At 38.9% G+C, this 17,277-nt stretch overlaps 2 protein-coding genes across 14 annotated transcripts in view; one reads left to right on the forward strand and one right to left on the reverse strand.

Moving 5' to 3' along the window:
• The window catches only part of SYT2 (synaptotagmin 2), a 527,556-nt gene that overhangs the window by 160,252 nt on the left and 350,027 nt on the right, over positions 1-17,277 (forward strand). The window lies entirely within an intron of this gene.
• The window catches only part of PPP1R12B (protein phosphatase 1 regulatory subunit 12B), a 237,618-nt gene that overhangs the window by 38,271 nt on the left and 182,070 nt on the right, over positions 1-17,277 (reverse strand). The window contains exon 21 of one of the 13 annotated variants that reach the window (XR_008510700.1): positions 10,444-16,659. The exons of the other annotated variants lie outside the window; for them this stretch is intronic. The gene's annotated coding sequence lies outside the window, so the exon portion shown is untranslated. Of the gene's footprint in view, positions 1-10,443; positions 16,660-17,277 lie in introns of those variants that run through there. 13 annotated transcript variants of the gene reach the window in all.

Raw genomic sequence — 17,277 nt, forward strand, 5'->3', positions numbered from 1 at the left:
AAATACATTCAGATGATTTAAAAAAAACACAGCCTCAGTGAACACCTGAGAAAAGAAGCCTGATCAGTCCCTCCAAAATATTATTAGAATACAGCATAGAGTATATTGTAAATTTTAAAAGTCCTTATTTAGGCCTTAAATCCCATTGTTTGAGTTTCACTCCATTTCTCTAATTGAGATTCCAGTTCTCTCCCCACTAGCCTGTCATGATGTTACTGACCACCATTATACCTCTTTAGGAAGTAAGCTTTCCATGAAGCCTGGGAAGAGATGGGTTTTTTCATATGGTAAATGTCACAGTCCAGCAGCCTGTTTGGGTAGCAGTAACTTTAATTTTATTTGGACTAGGCTGTGAATCAAAACTTTTACAAAGGAATTAGTGAGGCTCTCCAGACCTCACATTTCATGAGGAAATAAATATTAATACCTGGGACCTAAGTAACATAGGGTAGAACTTTTTATTTCTGAGTAGATTCCATAGGCTTTTTCTCTTTTGATTCCCACAAAAACCAAAATATTAACTCACATATTTTGGAGTGACTGATATACTAGCAAACTGCAATAAACAGGAATCTGAATTGAGTTGGGAAGACCTATGGTTAGCCTTCATGTTAGAAATAAGATTCTCAAGTGTGTGTGGCCTCTGACTCCTTTCCAGATGGCTAAATGGGATAGGAGCGGAGAGATCAAATCTCAGGCAGCAGCATTCATTCCCTGCATTTACATTAAGCACCTGTATGTGCCCAGCCTTGTGAGTAGTACTTACAGGAATAAAATCAACAATTACAGAATCTAAGACATGGCTCTTTGATCTCAAAGAGCTCTTCTTTGAGGAGGTAAAATATGCACACTCATAAAACAAATAGAGTATAATTCAAGAAAGTTGGCCGGGCGCAGTGGCTCATGCCTGTAATCCCAGCACTTTGGGAGGCCGAGGTGGGTGCATCACGAGGTCAGGAGATTGAGACCACCCTGGCTAACACGATGAAACACCGTCTCTACTAAAAATACAAAAATTAGCTGGGTGTGGTGGCGGGCACCTGTAGTCCCAGCTACTTGGGAGGCTGAGGCAGGAGAATGGCATGAACCCGGAAGGCAGAGCTTGCGGTGAGCAGAGATCACGCCACTGCACTCCAGCCTGGGCAACAGAGGGAGACTCCATCTCAAAAAAAAAAAAAAAAAAAAAAAAAAAAAAGCAATTGATTAAATGCAATCAAATGTTAGACCATCTAGTACATACAGTAAATAAAAAGGAGTAGCTAGGAAAGAGAGAGACCAATACTGACTAGATATTCTTGGCAAGGCAATAATGGAAGGAACAAGCTTAGTGGATACATCAGCTTGAAGTCTGAAACTGGGTGGTCACGAAAAATGACACTATTATGTGTGACTTGTAAGTGATCTTACATAAGTTGGGGCCTTGCAAGGGCCACAGTCATCCCAAAGTGCTACTCTGCCTTGAAAGATGAAGTTCAGAAAGATAAAGAACTGAAGCTTTCTTTGATTCTTCCACTTTCATACCCCCAATAGGGAACTTGAGTCTTCAAATGCACAAGGTTCTTATTTAGGGGGCTAAACCACCTCCCAGAGCAGAACAGGTATTTTAAAATGTAGACTTTTGGGACAGGGGATGCTTTTGTAGTTTATTTTCTTGGTTTTGGCAGGGAAGGGTCTCCTCAGATGAGAAAAACCTCAGTAATTCATGCCCTACTAATTCAGAACTTGTTACAATTTAACAGGTCCTGAGTTTTATCATAGATACATATATATATATAGAGAGAGAGAGAGAGAGAGAAAGAGAGTCTTGTGCTGTCAGAGTGTACTGGCATGATCATGGCTCACTGCAGCCTCTACTTCCTGGGCTCAAAGTGATCCTTCTGCCTCAGCCTTCTGAGTATCTGGGACTACAGGCATGCACCACCACACCTATTTTAAAATGATGTAAAATTCTGACTTTGGCTGGGCACAGTGGCTCACACCTGTAAGCCCAGCACCTTGGGACACTGAGGCAGAAGGATCACTTGAGGTTGGGAGTTTGAGACCAGCTTGGTCAACAAGTTAGTGAGGCCCCAGCACACCTACAGTCCCAGCTATTAGGGAGGCTGAGGCAAGAGAATTGCTTGAGGCCAGGAGTTTGAGGCTGCAGTGAGCCATGATGGTGCTACTGCACTCCAGGCTGGGTGACAGAGCGAGATCCTGTCTCAAAAAAAAAAAAACAAAAAAAAAAAACATTCTGACTTTTTACTAATCTAGGTTTGTCTGTTCCTGTTATTCTGTTACATTTTTCCTTAAGATAGCTTTTGTTGTCGTCATCTCTCTTTCCAAGTCAGATTCAATAGTCAGGGATACTAGTAATAATCTAGGAGCTATTTAAAGAAGAGACAGTAGTTTCACTAGAACAGTTACATGCCTTACTGTTTAAGGCTGAGGCTCTTGATCCAGATTGCTGGCTCCAGCATTTACTAAGTTATGTGATCCTACATGATTACTTAATTTCTCTGTTCAGTTTCGTTGTCATTAAAATGAGATAGTAAACTTGGTGTTTATGGTTATCAAATGTATTAAATGAGACAATAAATGTAAGTGCTTGGTACAGCACTGACAAAGAGTAAATGTTCAATAAATTTTAGCTATTGATATTACTACAGTTCTCCGTACTTTTTTCTATTCTCTCTCGTCCCTCTTTGGTCTTTTGGTTCTCCCAATGTTTGTTGGCTGCAAGAGGAATAAGGTCAAATAAATTCCTCAGCACTCAAGTAAAGGGTTTTGACTATTTGTAGATTTTGATTATCCAGGCTAATTCCTACTTCCCTTTCTAATCTACACACATTTAAGGTCATTATTTTACTGTCTGGATGGATATATGTCCTTCCAGACAACCAACCATGTAAAGTTGATTTTGGAAATCAACGCAAAACATTTTTTAAAATGCTATAATATACTCTCATCTATTTTACAATTTTATTTAAATCTAGAATATTTAACTTTTCATACAAACAACTTTTAAAATAGCCACTTGCAATTTTATGTACAACTCCTATATGAAAATGTTGCTTTCATAATGAACTATGAAGAGGTTAAAGTCCAGACACACTTTCAGTATCTTTATCTAATCATGTCACTGGTAGAACTCTTTCCATGCTGTGTAACTAAAGAAGGCTGTTGGATTTTGGAACTGTTATGAGAACTAACATCCCAGTTGTGGATAACCATCACTCACTGCATGATAACCAGGTCAAGAATAGAATAAAAAAGAGGCTTAAAAGAAATAAAAAGCTGATGAAAACCAACTCTGATTGTTTCCCTTTGGTCTTCTTACAGTAATAAATTGACAGCTCACCCAAATATTATCAGATGAAGAAAAGAAATTAAAAACCAATGCTGAATAGTCTGGGAACTTTTCCAAACTTTAAAAAATACTCCCTTGTCACACAGCTGGTTAGGTACTGAAAACAAAACTAGAACCCAACACAAAACTCATAACCAACTGACCCTTAACTAAATTTCTGAATCCTTTGAGAACTGAAACTCATCACCGTAACATAAGTTTGACCACAATACCTCTGAACAAAGAAACCAGATACAAGACCTGCTGTCTTCCTGCATGTGATTCCAGTGGTGATGGAATAGGAAAGCGCCATTAGAAAAAGAAACATATCTCTTATCTGCTTGTGGTTACTCCTCTCGAGGTTTACTCTCAGCCCTTCCTTATGTTACATCTACTCCTTAGACAAGCTCACCACTCTTATGGCTTCAATCATAAATATCAGTATTTTTAGCCCATAATTTTCTCCCAAGTGTCAGACCAACTACTTTCTGGAAATCACTATCTGAATGTGCCAAAGTACCTCTAATTCAACATATCCAAAAGTGAAACCATTTCCCCACTCAACAGCATTTAGCCTCCTGTGTTTGCCAACTCAATTTTGTCACACTATTTTTTTTTTTCTTTTTGAGACAGGGTCTCATTCTGTTGCCCAGGCTGGAGTGTAGTGGTGCAATCATGGCTCACTGAAACCTCGACCTCCTGAGCTCAAGCTATTCTCCCACTTCAGCCTCCCAAGTAGCTAAGAGTATAGGCATGTGCCACAATACCTGGCTAGTTTAACAATTTTTTGAAGAAACAGTTCTTACTCCATTGCCCAGACTGGTCTCAAACTCCTGGGCTCAAGCAATCCTCCCATCTCTGCCTCCCAAAATGCTGGAATTACAGGTGTGAGCCCCTGCACCTGATACTTATCATACCATTTTCTAACCAGTCACCTAAACCAGAGACCTGGTAGTCACTCCTGACTCTGCCCTCTCTCAGGCTCATCCTTATCCCCATTCTATCAGTCCATATCTTATCAATTCTACCTTCTAAACAACTGAATGCTTCTCTGTACTTCCCAGAAAAAATATCTCTGCCTAGGCCCTTAACATTTCTCACCCAGAATACTGCAATCAAAGGCCAGTGACCTGATCACGTCCTGACCCTCCTCCCAGTCCAGCTTCCACAGCTGCCAAAGTTATTTCTCTAATATGCAATTCTGAGCACAGCAACTTTACTTCAAATCTTCATTCCTTTATTCTTTATCCACAGGATAACTCTCCAAATCCTCAAAATTATATACTAAGCCTCACATGACCTGGGTTTGCTAAGCCTCCTGCCTCATTTCTTGTTACATTTCTAAATATATCTTTTGTTCTAGCCACACCGATATGCAGCTCTCAGAATAATGCCATTATGTTCTCATATTCTTTTTCTACCTTTGTAATGTACTGTTTCCTTCTTTGTCCATCTAGCTTCTATTGTTCTCCAAACATCAGGCTAATGTATTAACCACATGGCTGATCTAAAACACCCTGAACCTATGTCTTTATTAGAAAATTCACCTCCCTGGTGTTCTAATTCTTGATTTTCTTTATCTCCCCAATTAGACTGCCAATTCTTTGAGGGCAGGAACTGTGTCTTTCATTTATGAATTCTGGTGTCCAATATAAAGCCTACTACAAAGCAGATGCTCATAAAATGTTATGGGAGGATTCACAATAGGGCAGGTGGCTTTGATACACATTTGTCATTGAACTAAAAATTAGAGTAGAAGGGCAGGACACCGCTTGCAGGAAAGGCAGCTGATGTCTTCGAAGCTCCCAGTCTCTCTGGTCAACAAACCAAGACTTCAGATGCCATCTCCCCCAGCTCTACGTAGGACATGAGTTAAGTAGGCCAGTCACTACTAAGAATTCATGTAATGGGTCCAAATGGGAAAGCTACTTTTATTCCCACAGGTTTTACTATTCTAGGAAGATACCTTGGGCTGAACAATTACTGCTATTGATTTTCCTTGAGTGAAATAAAAAACCCCAAAAACGAATACACTCTTGGTTTTAATTAGGCAGAAAAAAATGGTTAACAGATTGCACTCTTAATTAGCATTGTTCATCCAAGTGTTTCTCATTCCATGACAACGGATTATAAAGTGGAGTAAAAATGGATTCCAGATTGGTAATGCATCAGATGTAGTGTTGGATGTATAGAGGATACGATAATATGCTAAAGAACTGTTTGGTACTTGTCAGAGGAAGGCACAAAGCACATGCAAAAAATAATTATCAACACTGACAGTCTGGAAGGCAAAGAGGCAGAATGCCTCTGGCCTGCTAACCAAAGTTGCTATGTAGACAAGCTCTCATGAAGGCAACAATCCTTTATCATCCAATTATTTATCAAATGTACCCTAATTAGTTTGTAGGACTGGTTATAAAACAAAGCTAATTGATTAAATGTTCTCTTTATGCACATTAATGGCTGACTGAAAAATATTATGCAAAATCTTTGTATTTTTTTGTTTTTGTCATTTTTTTAAAATTGAGATGTTAGAACTGAAGGAATAGCAATCCAGACTAAATGGGAAAATGCTACTGATCTTGCTTTATAAATGCAGGTCAAATCCTATTATAACAAATACCAATTCAATGAAAATGTGCCTAATTAAAAGATTCCCAGGGTTCAGCTGATGACCCACTTACTTCAAGATTTATTCAATATAATAAATATCAGATAAGCACTACAATTTGGACATCCTCTAGTATCTGTTTCCTTTAAATATACCCTGCACTGAAAAAATTTTAAATTAGCAAATAAGAAAAATTTGAGAATACTGACCAAAGATTACCTGGCTCTTACTTTTAGGATAATTAAAAAATGCTAAACCATCTAAATTGAGTAGTTCCTAATTTATAGAATTTCTAAACGTTAGACCCAATAATATACATAGTGATTAAAAATCAAGAGCTAGAAGTGTCTAATGTATTTGTAGTTCAGAATTTTTTCTTTAACTACGAAGACTCAGAAGAAAAATAATTTTTTTCTATGTTGGAAAATTACTGTCAAAAGAAAGTTTTACTACTAATTGTATGAACCCAGCATCTTATATTAGGGTTGTTTCGTGGTATGAGAAAAGAGACTGAGCTTTCAAATTCTCATCAATATCTACCTGGTGTGGTTCCCATTAGAAATGCAAGTGAATCTGAAAGTTTTTCCGCTTTTCCTGAGTAACAAATCAGAGGTGATCAGAGCTGTTACTAAGGGAACTTCTCAACTTTTAGACACAAAAAAGATACTGAACTAATGGAAACTTCATATGAAAGCCAAAAGTAGCAGTAAAAAAAATTATTTCATTATTCAGGATCAACAGAGACCAAAATAGCAATATTAGGAGCATACCACTTATAATAGTCATTCTTAGTGTTGATAGGAGCGAGTGAGGGCATGCCAAAAGGATGGATGAAATTTTCTCTAGTGAGGAAGAGGGATGTGTTTGTTTGTTTGTTTGTTTGTTTATAGATGGAGTTTCGCTCTTGTTGCCCAGGCTGGAGTGCAATGGTGCAATCTTGGCTCACTGCAACCCCTGCCTTCCAGGTTCAAGCGATTCTCCTGCTTCAGCCTCCTGAGAAGCTGAGATAACAGGTGCCCGCCACCATGCTGAGCTAAGTTTTTGTAATTTTAGTAGAGATGGGGTTTCACTATGTTGGCCAGGCTGGTCTCGAACTCCTGACCTCATGGTCCATGAGGCTTCAGCCTCCCAAAGTGCTGGGATTACAGGCGTAAGCCACCGCGCCCAGCCAGGATGTATATTTTTAAAAACCATGTTTAATAGCATAATTTTGTGTTCAGAGAATTAAAAATATTTATTATTTTCAAAATAAAAACTAGAGAAGGTAAACAAAAATCTTTTTGGCTGGTGAGGACATGCACTATCTTCTACACATGAGTGATTTTTCATTAGGGAGTATATCAGCTGCTGTTATGAGTTTAAAAGTAAACATATATAATAAAAGTTTGTTTTCTAGTCACTGAAAAATCATCCTGCCTTTTGTTTTCTCAAGTTAAAAATAATAACGTGTTTGACTTACAGTTTATAGTTTGCCTTTACTACTGCTTGAACATTTGATGAAGGGTACGGTGTCCAAAATATTCTCTCCATATGAATAGCTATTATTTTAAAATTCTCTCTAAGGATATTTTCCTTATATGGGGGCGTTTACTATTTAGCCCTGTTAACAACACTCAAAAAAGAATCAAACTTTTAAATGCTGGCTGAAATTTCAATCCTCCGTTTTGAAGAACGTTGGATCAGGTGCTGTCCCTCTGTAACTCTGTGCCATCTCTAGAAGAAACTGTATGTATGTATACAAACAAGTCAAAGAAGTTTGGAAGAGGACAGTAAGGGAGCTGTCCTGACTTTAACTCTGAAATGCACACAGAAACTTCCCAGTATCTTTACCGTAAAGACTCAAGCATTTCCACTTTTCTAGAGAAATACAAAGACCCTGAAGCCCACAAGGTCTCAGGTTCTGTGGGCTCCATCATCCCAGAGAGTATGACTGGGATTTGAGAACCAGGCACAGGAGATTCAGTTATGGCCTGCCAATTCCCTCCCTTGGCCTATAAATACAGCTTTCCTCCTTCCTGCAATTTCGGTTTCCTGTGTCTCCATCAAGGATAAATTTTGGACTCCCACAGCTACTTAAGCTTTTAACTGTCATCTTTGCCCTTTAGCATGTTCTTAAACTCGACCTTCAAATATATTTGAGACGTACTCCAATGTTGCTGGGAATATGGGGTTTTAGAATCAGAGAGCTTGGTGCTTTAATCAAGGCTCTGCTGCTTACTAGTTGAGCAATGCTGGGCAAGCCATTTCCCTTCTATGTATCTCAGTTTCCTCATATGTAAAATAGGGATAGCAATACCCACCTTTCAGGGTAGCTGAGCATCAGCTAGTTACAACCAGGCATCAAAAGGCATATGAGCACAACACCACCATCACAAAACCAGTTGTTAAAATACACTCAAAACCAGTTTTTAAAGAGTACCCTAATTAGTTGGACTTGAGAGAAAATGAACTAGGCTAGGGAGATCTTAAGAGATGAAATCTTCATTTTATAACCAGTCCTTAGTGTCAGCAGCCACCAAATGAGTTTTGCATATCTTTCACTCTGACATTAAAGACATAAGCAACATAATGGAACATGAGTGGTATATGAAAATCAACATTCTCTTTATCATAGTCTCAAGCCATTTGGACACTGGAAGTTGGTTAGAGTAAGCTGATGGTATTGTAGGAATCCACAGCCAGTGACCACTAAAATTGGGAAGCAGTCTCTTATTAAGCCATCTATGTTTTAGTTTCCTGTAATTCAGATTTTCTCCCACTGTGACCTCTGTCTAAAAGGCAGGGATGAGGGGTGGTGAAACGAGGGTAGGGAGGTTGGATGGCAGCTGTTAGAAGTGAGACGAGACGAAAGCAGTACCTAACTCTAAGAAAGCAAAGGAAAAACAGAAAGGGAAAATGGGGGAAGGTCACCAAACAGGTTATTGTTGACCGCTCACCACATTGCTCTGGGAGCTATGGTTATAGTGGTGAAGAGACATTAATAAGGGGCTCTTTACAACTAAAGGTACTACTCAGTATAAGAGGGAAGGGATCAAAGATAAACACTAACTGAAGTAAGGTGTTCAGTTTTGTGGACCTCAATTGGTAGCCACCAAAAAATACCCAACAGCTAGTGGGGTGAAAGCATTCTGTGGCTCCTTGGGAAAAAAAGGTACCCATCTACGTGTTGAAGAGACACTCCTGGAACTCGATGACAGTAACATATATATCGGAGCCCCTCTTGGTGCTCTCACAAAAACTTATGAATAAAATAACTTCATAACAATATTATTTTGGTATTCTCATCCCTAGCTGAGGTCTTAGACCAACATGCCATATACCAAATTCCACTACATGGTAATTTATACTGGTAAGAAAGACATTGAAAATGCATACAAAACAATTGGGAAAAAAAAAACCCACACTAGTCTATCCAGGCTTCTTGCAAATTTTCTCCCCATAGCTCCCTAAATAAGGAAGCTATGGCCGTCCTTCTTCTTATTCTGTATATACAGCAAAGCACAATCTAGTTTCTGAAAAAGTAACTGCTATATTGCCTGCTACCTAATATGCCCATCAGAGCTTCTCATCCCTTGCTATTGGTAGCAGTTCTTGCTTTTGTCAGCTTCCCACAGAGGAAGACACTAAATCAGATGCAAATGCCCATATGTAAATCTCTTCACTGAGACATTCATTAGAGAAAAGTCTCAAATGGCTCTACCTAGGACATCACAAACACCTCCATACAGCTGGTTGTCAATGGCCAAGATTCTCACAGACAGACATACAAAATAGGCAAAAGCATACTCTACCTCACATATCTACATACACAAATACACACACAGAACTTGCAAAACTGAAGTTTAATGTATATAGTTGTGTGGCCATTTTGGAGGTTTTTCTCTTGAACACAGTATTGACCCATAAAACACAAGAAAGGCAGAGACTAAAATAGCTGTAGAAATTAAGAAAAGCCTTGTAAGATAAAGTGATAAGGACTGTAAAATCTTATCGTTAAGCAGTTTACAACTGATAGTTAAAAGCTAAAAGGCAGAAACTGTAGCCCGACATATTTAAGTCTGCTTTTACTTAAGACTACATTAAGTATTATGAACCATAACCTCTAGCAGAGAAGCTTACAGGGTCTTTACTTGCAATTTTTTTTTCCTGTACTGATTCCCATATGCTCTGAAATCCCTTTGCTCTAAACCTAACGCCCCAAGTTATATATATACACATTCTCTACCTTTGACACAGCTATGAACATATGTAAATAAAAAATGCTGCTTACTCGGAGCGTCTTGGCAGTCGGGGAGGGAGATGCTGGGGGAGAATCAGACTGAGATTTCCTATTCCGAGTGAATTCTTTACTTCGGGTATATAAAGAGGACATGGTTCCTCAGGATGCAGATAGACACTCAACCACTGGATTCTTCACACAAAGCTGGGAAATTTCCCCTGTAGGTTACCCTCACAGAATCTCTCCTTTTGAGTTGATGCAAGATGACTTTGGATAGAACTAAATAAAGGATAAAAGCAGCCCTGTAAATTATAGTCTTGAGCTCTGAACCAGTCCCCAGTTACACAGAGTCTGAGTTCCATCAATATTTTCAATTCAGTTTTGACCACAGGTTCTCAGGACTGGTAGCTTACCGTAGAGGGTATTGTGCTGAGCAACACCTTTTATGCCTAGATTGAGTCCTTGATTCTCCTCAAAGGACACTTCTTATTGAGGCTTGCTCTCCAATAAAACCTGAATCTAGGTTCCTGATGACACCAGATTAAATCCCAGAGGAAAGACGACCTTGGATCCTGCCGGCAGCGAGTCTGGGAACTACTATCACTTTATCCAGAGGGAAGAAATACAAATCCTGTGGAAATCATGCTGTCTTTCCTTAGCTTGACTCCACTGGGCTGTAAGTCATTTGGAACTACTATGATAAAATCAGGTCAAACAACTTAAAAAACAAAAACGAAAAAACGATAAATAAGGAACCAAGAATTTATAAGAAGAAGCAGTCTGAGGAAGTCAAGTTTCCTTAAGTCCTCCCAGACGAAGCTGCTTTTACATATAAACACTCACAGTCATACACACATCTTTTCCCCTCCCCTCTTCTATTTTCTGACATTCCAAATCCCTATTCGCTCAGTGAGGAATGCTGGAGAGGAGCCAAGGGCAAAGATTCACTTTCAACTCAGAATTCGGGTTGCCACTTGTAGGAGGAAAAGAAAGCCTGCCAGCTTCTAGGAATAAAGGGAGGCTCTTTGGGGGCATGCTCAGGGGCAAACCTCACCAACCTTCCAGTGTCCCCTGCCTCAGAGTAGGCAGCAGTCTCTAAGGCTGATTGCTCCGAATACTATGGGAAGGGGGATTTTTGAACTTCTAGATCTCTTAAGTAACAACGCCCAGACAGAAAAATTAGTCAAAGCACCTTCAGGCCCTTAATGTTCAATTTTAATGAGATGCCATTCCTGTTGCACCATGAGGAAGCAAACTGAAGCTCTGGCTCACTGCAAAGAAAGTTATCTGTCCATTACAGACCTTACTGGCTGGATCTGTAAGTATAAAACTTACCAGAGTTTCCTAAGATGCCACAATCGGGAAAATGACAATGGAAGGTGGTATAAAGGTGAGGGAAAAGAAAGAAGGGTCAGAAATGAAGAGAGAAAACACACAGTAGTGCAATTGCAAGGCTACAGGACTCAGTAGTACAGGGAAAATGAAATTAAAAAGAGAGGAATTTATTTGCATAGTGTTGAAGGATTTTGGATTTGACCTGGAAGAAACATCTAAAATTTAATCTTTTGCACTCTGTTGTTACCACTACACTAACCAAAATTTCTAGGCCAAATGTTTTCTAAGCCAACTGGTTTATCCCCAAAGTAACAACCCTCTTTTCTCTGGACTCTTGGAAACTCTATCCTGCTTTCCCTTTTTCCACATGAAATTTATACTTTTCACTTCAAACTTTCTCAACATGCTATTCTTTCCCCTCTAATTGCCTTGACAACGTCTTTATTCCTATGATTAATTTTGTGAAATTAAATCAAGGGAAGTGATCAGCTACTTGGAAGTTGGTCTGAGGAATATAGGTTGAAAAGAGTTTTACAAACTCATTCTTTTAGACTGAGAATGAATCAGAACCCCTTTATTAGGGGTCCTGGAAATTATTCAGTCTTCCTTAAGAAGACTGATAAATTCTATCATAAACCAGAATACACTGTGTCTCAAAGGCCAACTGTTGCCAGGTGCAATGGCTCACGCCTGTAATCCCAGCACTTTGGGAGGCCGAGGTGGGTGGATCACATGAGGTCAGGGGTTTGCGACCAGCCTGACCAACATGGTGAAACCCTGTCTCTACTAAAAACACAAAAAATTAGCCAGGCGTTGTGGGGGGCACCTGTAGTCCCAGCTACTACACAGGAGGCTGAGGCAGGAGAATCACTTGAAACAGTGAGGCAGAGGTTGCGGTAAGCCGAGATCGTGCTATTGCACTCTAGCCTGGGCGACAAGAACAAAATTCTGTCTCAAAAAAAACAAAACAAACAAACAAAAAAAACAAAAAGCCAATTATCTTGGGAATTCAGATCTTATATGATGTATATTATGGATATAGCTTATATAGCTAATCTCATCTGATAAGGTGAGTCTCCATTAGATCTTTTCACTTAAAGAAATACTGATGTAAACCTAAATACTAACATTTCCATGCTTGGTAGCATGACTGGCTAGGGAAAGGTTAGTGACACTTTTTTGATATGTTGAATGAAAGTCACCGGTTTACATTATTCCTTAAAGGCATGTCAAGAACAACTTGATCAGACACAGTTTCCTGACCTGTTTCTGTAAGATTCATACAGTGATTTCACACTCACTGGCAATTAGAGAGGGAATGTAAACCTCTTTTACTCCAAACTGGCCTCTTTGTCTCTTTTTACTTCTATCTTATGTCCACTTCTAGGAAGTAGTAACAATGACAAACTCTTTTATATTTTATAAAGTGTTTTAACATATATTATCTCACCTGATCCTCTCAACCACACTGAAAAGTATACCACTGTACAGTCATGCCCTGCATAACTGATGTTTCTGTCAACAAACCACACATACAATGGTGGTTGCATAAGACTATAATGGAACTGAAAAATTCTTATCACCTGGTATTTACTTTTTTTTTTTTTTTTGAGACGGAGTCTCAGTCTGTTGCCTGGGCTGGAGTGCAGTGGCGCGATCTTGGCTCACTGCAAGCTCCGCCTCCCGGGTTCACGCCATTCTTCTGCCTCAGCCTCCCAAGTAGCTGGGACTACAAGCGCCTGCCACCATGCCCAGCTAATTTTGTTTTTTTGTATTGTTAGTAAAGACGGGGTTTCACCATGTTAGCCAGGATGGTCTCGATCTCCTGACCTCGTGATCGGCCCGTCTCAGCCTCCCAAAGTGCTGGGATTACAGGCGTGAACCACCATGCCCGGCCTAACCTGGTATTTACTATGCCATATTTTTAATCATTATTTTAGAGTGTACTTCTCCTTCTACTTATATATAAAAAAGTTCACTCTAAAATTGCCTCAGGCAGGTTCTTCAGGCGATATTCTGAAGAAGGCATTGTTATGATAGGACGTGACAGCTCCATGCAGGAAGACCTTCCAATGGGATAACATGTGGAAGTGAAAGACAGTGATACTGATGATTCTGACCCTGTGTAGGCCTAAGCTAACGTGTGTGTGTGTCTTAGTTTTTAACAAGAAAGTTTTAAAGTTAAAAAAAAAAAAGATAAAAGCTTATAGATTAAGAATATAAAGAAATATTTTTGTACAGCTATATGTGTTTGTGTTTTAAGCTAAGTATTACTGCAAAAGAGTCAAAACGTTAAATTTTAAAAATGTATACAGTAAAAAAATTATAGTAAGCTAAGGTTATTATTGAAGAAAGAAAAAACTTTTTTATAACTTTAGTGTAGCCTAAGTGCACAGTGTTAGTAGTCTATAGTAGTGTACAGTAATGTCCTAGGCCTTCACTCTCCGCTTGCTCACTGACTCACCCAAAGCAACTTCTAGTCCTGTAAGGTGCATTCATTCATGGTAAGTGCCCTATACAGGTATATCATTTTTAATCTTTTACCCAGTATTTTTACAATACCTTTTCTATGTTTAGATACACAAATACTTATCATGTTCCAGCTCTACAATATTCAATATAGTAACATGCTGTACAGGTTTGTATCCTAGGAGCAACAGGCTATACCATATAGCCTAGGTGTGTAGTAGGCTGTACCATCTAGGTTTGTGTTAAATTCACTCTTTGATGTTTGCTCAGGGACGAAATTGCCTAACAACTCATTTCTTAGAATGTATCCCTGTTGTTAAGGGACTCGTGACCGTATTACTATCTTACAGATGAAGAAAGTGAAGTTCTGAAAGGTTAAGTGTCTTGGCCAAAGACACACAGCCAGTAAAAGGGTAGCAAAACACAACTGCCTGAAGAATAAACTTTGGTTGACCAAAGTAAAGTAAAAACAGATCTGAAAAGATCTACCAATTCAAATCCTTCAGTAAAATTCTGGGTATTTGAGACTCTTGCAGGAACACATCAGATATACAGAGAAACAGAGATAAATTCTCCAGAAAGTTGAATGTAAGCTCTTTCCTTCTTCACTTGTCTTTTTGTAGATTTAATTTTTTTCAACCCAGCCAACAAGCATTTATTGTTCCTTTCTGACTGAAAAGATATTAATTCCCCTGTAAAAATAAGAACTGAATGGAAATATTCTTGACCACAGACTTCTACAGGATGAGCTTTGCAAATAGCCACTTGTTTAGAAAATAACTTATTCCAGATAAGCAGGATAGGATGTTGAGTTCATCTATTTTATTTCTTGTAGGTAAAAAAGAGGGAAGAAAAAAGTCTCTAAACTTTAGGGCATTGTTATAATGGAATTAAGAGCACCAGGTAGTCGGCTCAACAGAGTTTCCAACAAATATAAGAACTATCAAATAGAGGAACTGCATATGTTTGTTTTTGAGATGGGACATATCTAATGTGTGAATAAGCCAATAAAATGTCTTATGATGTGAATACTAATCATCGACTCTCATTGACTCAACTCTCCCAAAAGTTAGTAAAGGAAGAAATTAATGAACCAGTTGAGTAATTTCTACTTTTTCCTCTTTATTTTTTTAAGTTAAAAAAACCTAAATGGCATGGTTTAAGGGTGATGTTTGATAAAATGTTCCCCAGTGATGATTTCCAATGCTAGCAATATACCATGGTGCTGTACACATGGTTTGGGAAGGGTGTGTATTTGAGGTCAGATATGCTGGGTTGAAATTCTAACCCCTGCTTAACTGACTGATATGGTCAAGTTCTTCAGCCCCATTGAATCTTATTTGGTTCATCACCCAAAATAGTGATAAGGATGCTTATTTACAGAGTTGTTATATGCTTTAGGATACACACACACACACACACACACACAATCATCCATCACAGTGCCTAGCATGTGGTCATGCTCAATACATGGTCATTATCACAAAAAAATACTTGGTTAACATGCACGTGCATTTATAAAATATATGTAAGAATCTAAATGAAAATCTGAAGCAAAGAGCTTAAATATCAGTTTTTATATTCTATGCACTTACTTTCCTTGTGATTATGTAAAAGGTTACTGAAAAAGATGGCAGAATCTCCTTTTCAAATGCTTTAAGAAAAAACTTACCTCTACCTATCTTCCTCCTTCCCTCTTCCCAGCTTTCTTTATTTCTTAGAAGGCAAAGAGCCCTGGCAATAAGAGGAGGGTACAGTGGTGAGGTAGTAGCCTGGTCTACTTGGGTCTAGTTAGCGGATTGGCTTTACACAAGGGATTGAGCAAATAAGTAAACATATTGAAAATGGCAACTAGGTTTCTCATTGTTAGAGAAGGCAGACATAAATACAAAAAAAAAAAAAAAAGGGAAAGCTAAAAAGAACCCCATGTTGGTATGAAATCATGATTTTCAATATAGACAGATAAAGAAATAAAGATGTAAATGTATGTGTATATGTAAGCAAATGCATCCATATGTATGTCTTTCCTAGCTCTGTCCAGTGAAAGGGGCCTGCGAAGAGCAACACTCCAGCAGCATTTAGCGTACCTACTGCCTAGATCATTGTTTCTAAATGCCACTTTCTACTAAGAGAAACAGGGCTCTCTGGAGAAATGGCTAATTCCAGAGCTGGGGTAAGGAAAGAAAATGAACCTGATCTCTTGTGCTAGAAGGTGAGAAAGTCCTCAAACAACACTTAAATGATATGACACAAGGACACAGAAGCCTGCTTAAAAAGCCAAACCTGGGATAATAAGAGCATCATAATAAATAATGATAGCAATGAATTATAACCCACTGACTAGGAACCCATGAGTAGACATTGATATAAATAAATGAATGAAAAAAATAAATGGGAGGAGAAAAGCTTCTTGCTTACAATAGAATGCCTACTAATAAATGTAGAAGGGGTAATAAAGTTAGAAAAATTACCATTTGGCAACCATGACTGTAAAATCAATCCAAGAAAGAAGTATTAATGGATGTTCAAAGTAGTGGGTAAAAGTAGAGAAGAAACTGGAGTTTACGTAATCTCAAAGTATCACATCAGACAACATTTATTAATCACAAAGGAGGAAAAACTACCTACCATGGAGAAACCTGGCAGACGTCATCTCAATCCAGTCATCAAAGACAAGACCACTGGTAACATGACAAACTGACAGCATGAAATGAGAAGAGTACAGTATCACTTCTATGACATTGTGGCCAAAAATGCATAAACTGGGCCTAATCATGAGAAAACACTGGATAAACCTAAACTGAGGGACATATATGACTGGCCTGCTATCTTCAAAAATATCAAGGTCGGCCAGGCGTGATGGCTCATGCCCGTAATCTCAGCACTTTGGGAGGCTAAGGAGGGCAAATCTCTTGAGCCCAGGGGTTCAAGATTAGCCTGGGCAATGTCACAAAACCCCGTCTCTACCAAAAAAACAAAACAAAACAAAACCCAAAATTAGCAAGGCACGGGGGCGCCCACCTGTAGTCCCAGCTACTCAAGATGCTGAGGTGGGAGGATCCTCTGAGCACAAGAGGCAGAGGATGCAGTGAGCTAAAATCACACTACTGCACTTCAGCCTGGGCAACAACAAAACAAAACAAAACAAAACACCCCCAAAAAACCAAGGTCATATAAGTCAAGGAAAGTCTAACTAGAGATACACAAAAATTGGGTATAGTGATCCTGGATTGGATCTTTCTGCTCCCATGGACTTTATTAGGACAACTGGTAAAAATGTGAATGTGTCACGCCTGTAATCCCAGCACTTTGGGA

This window comes from Pongo abelii, chromosome 1 (assembly GCF_028885655.2).
Source record: "Pongo abelii isolate AG06213 chromosome 1, NHGRI_mPonAbe1-v2.0_pri, whole genome shotgun sequence".
Classification (NCBI taxonomy): Eukaryota; Metazoa; Chordata; class Mammalia; order Primates; family Hominidae; genus Pongo; species Pongo abelii.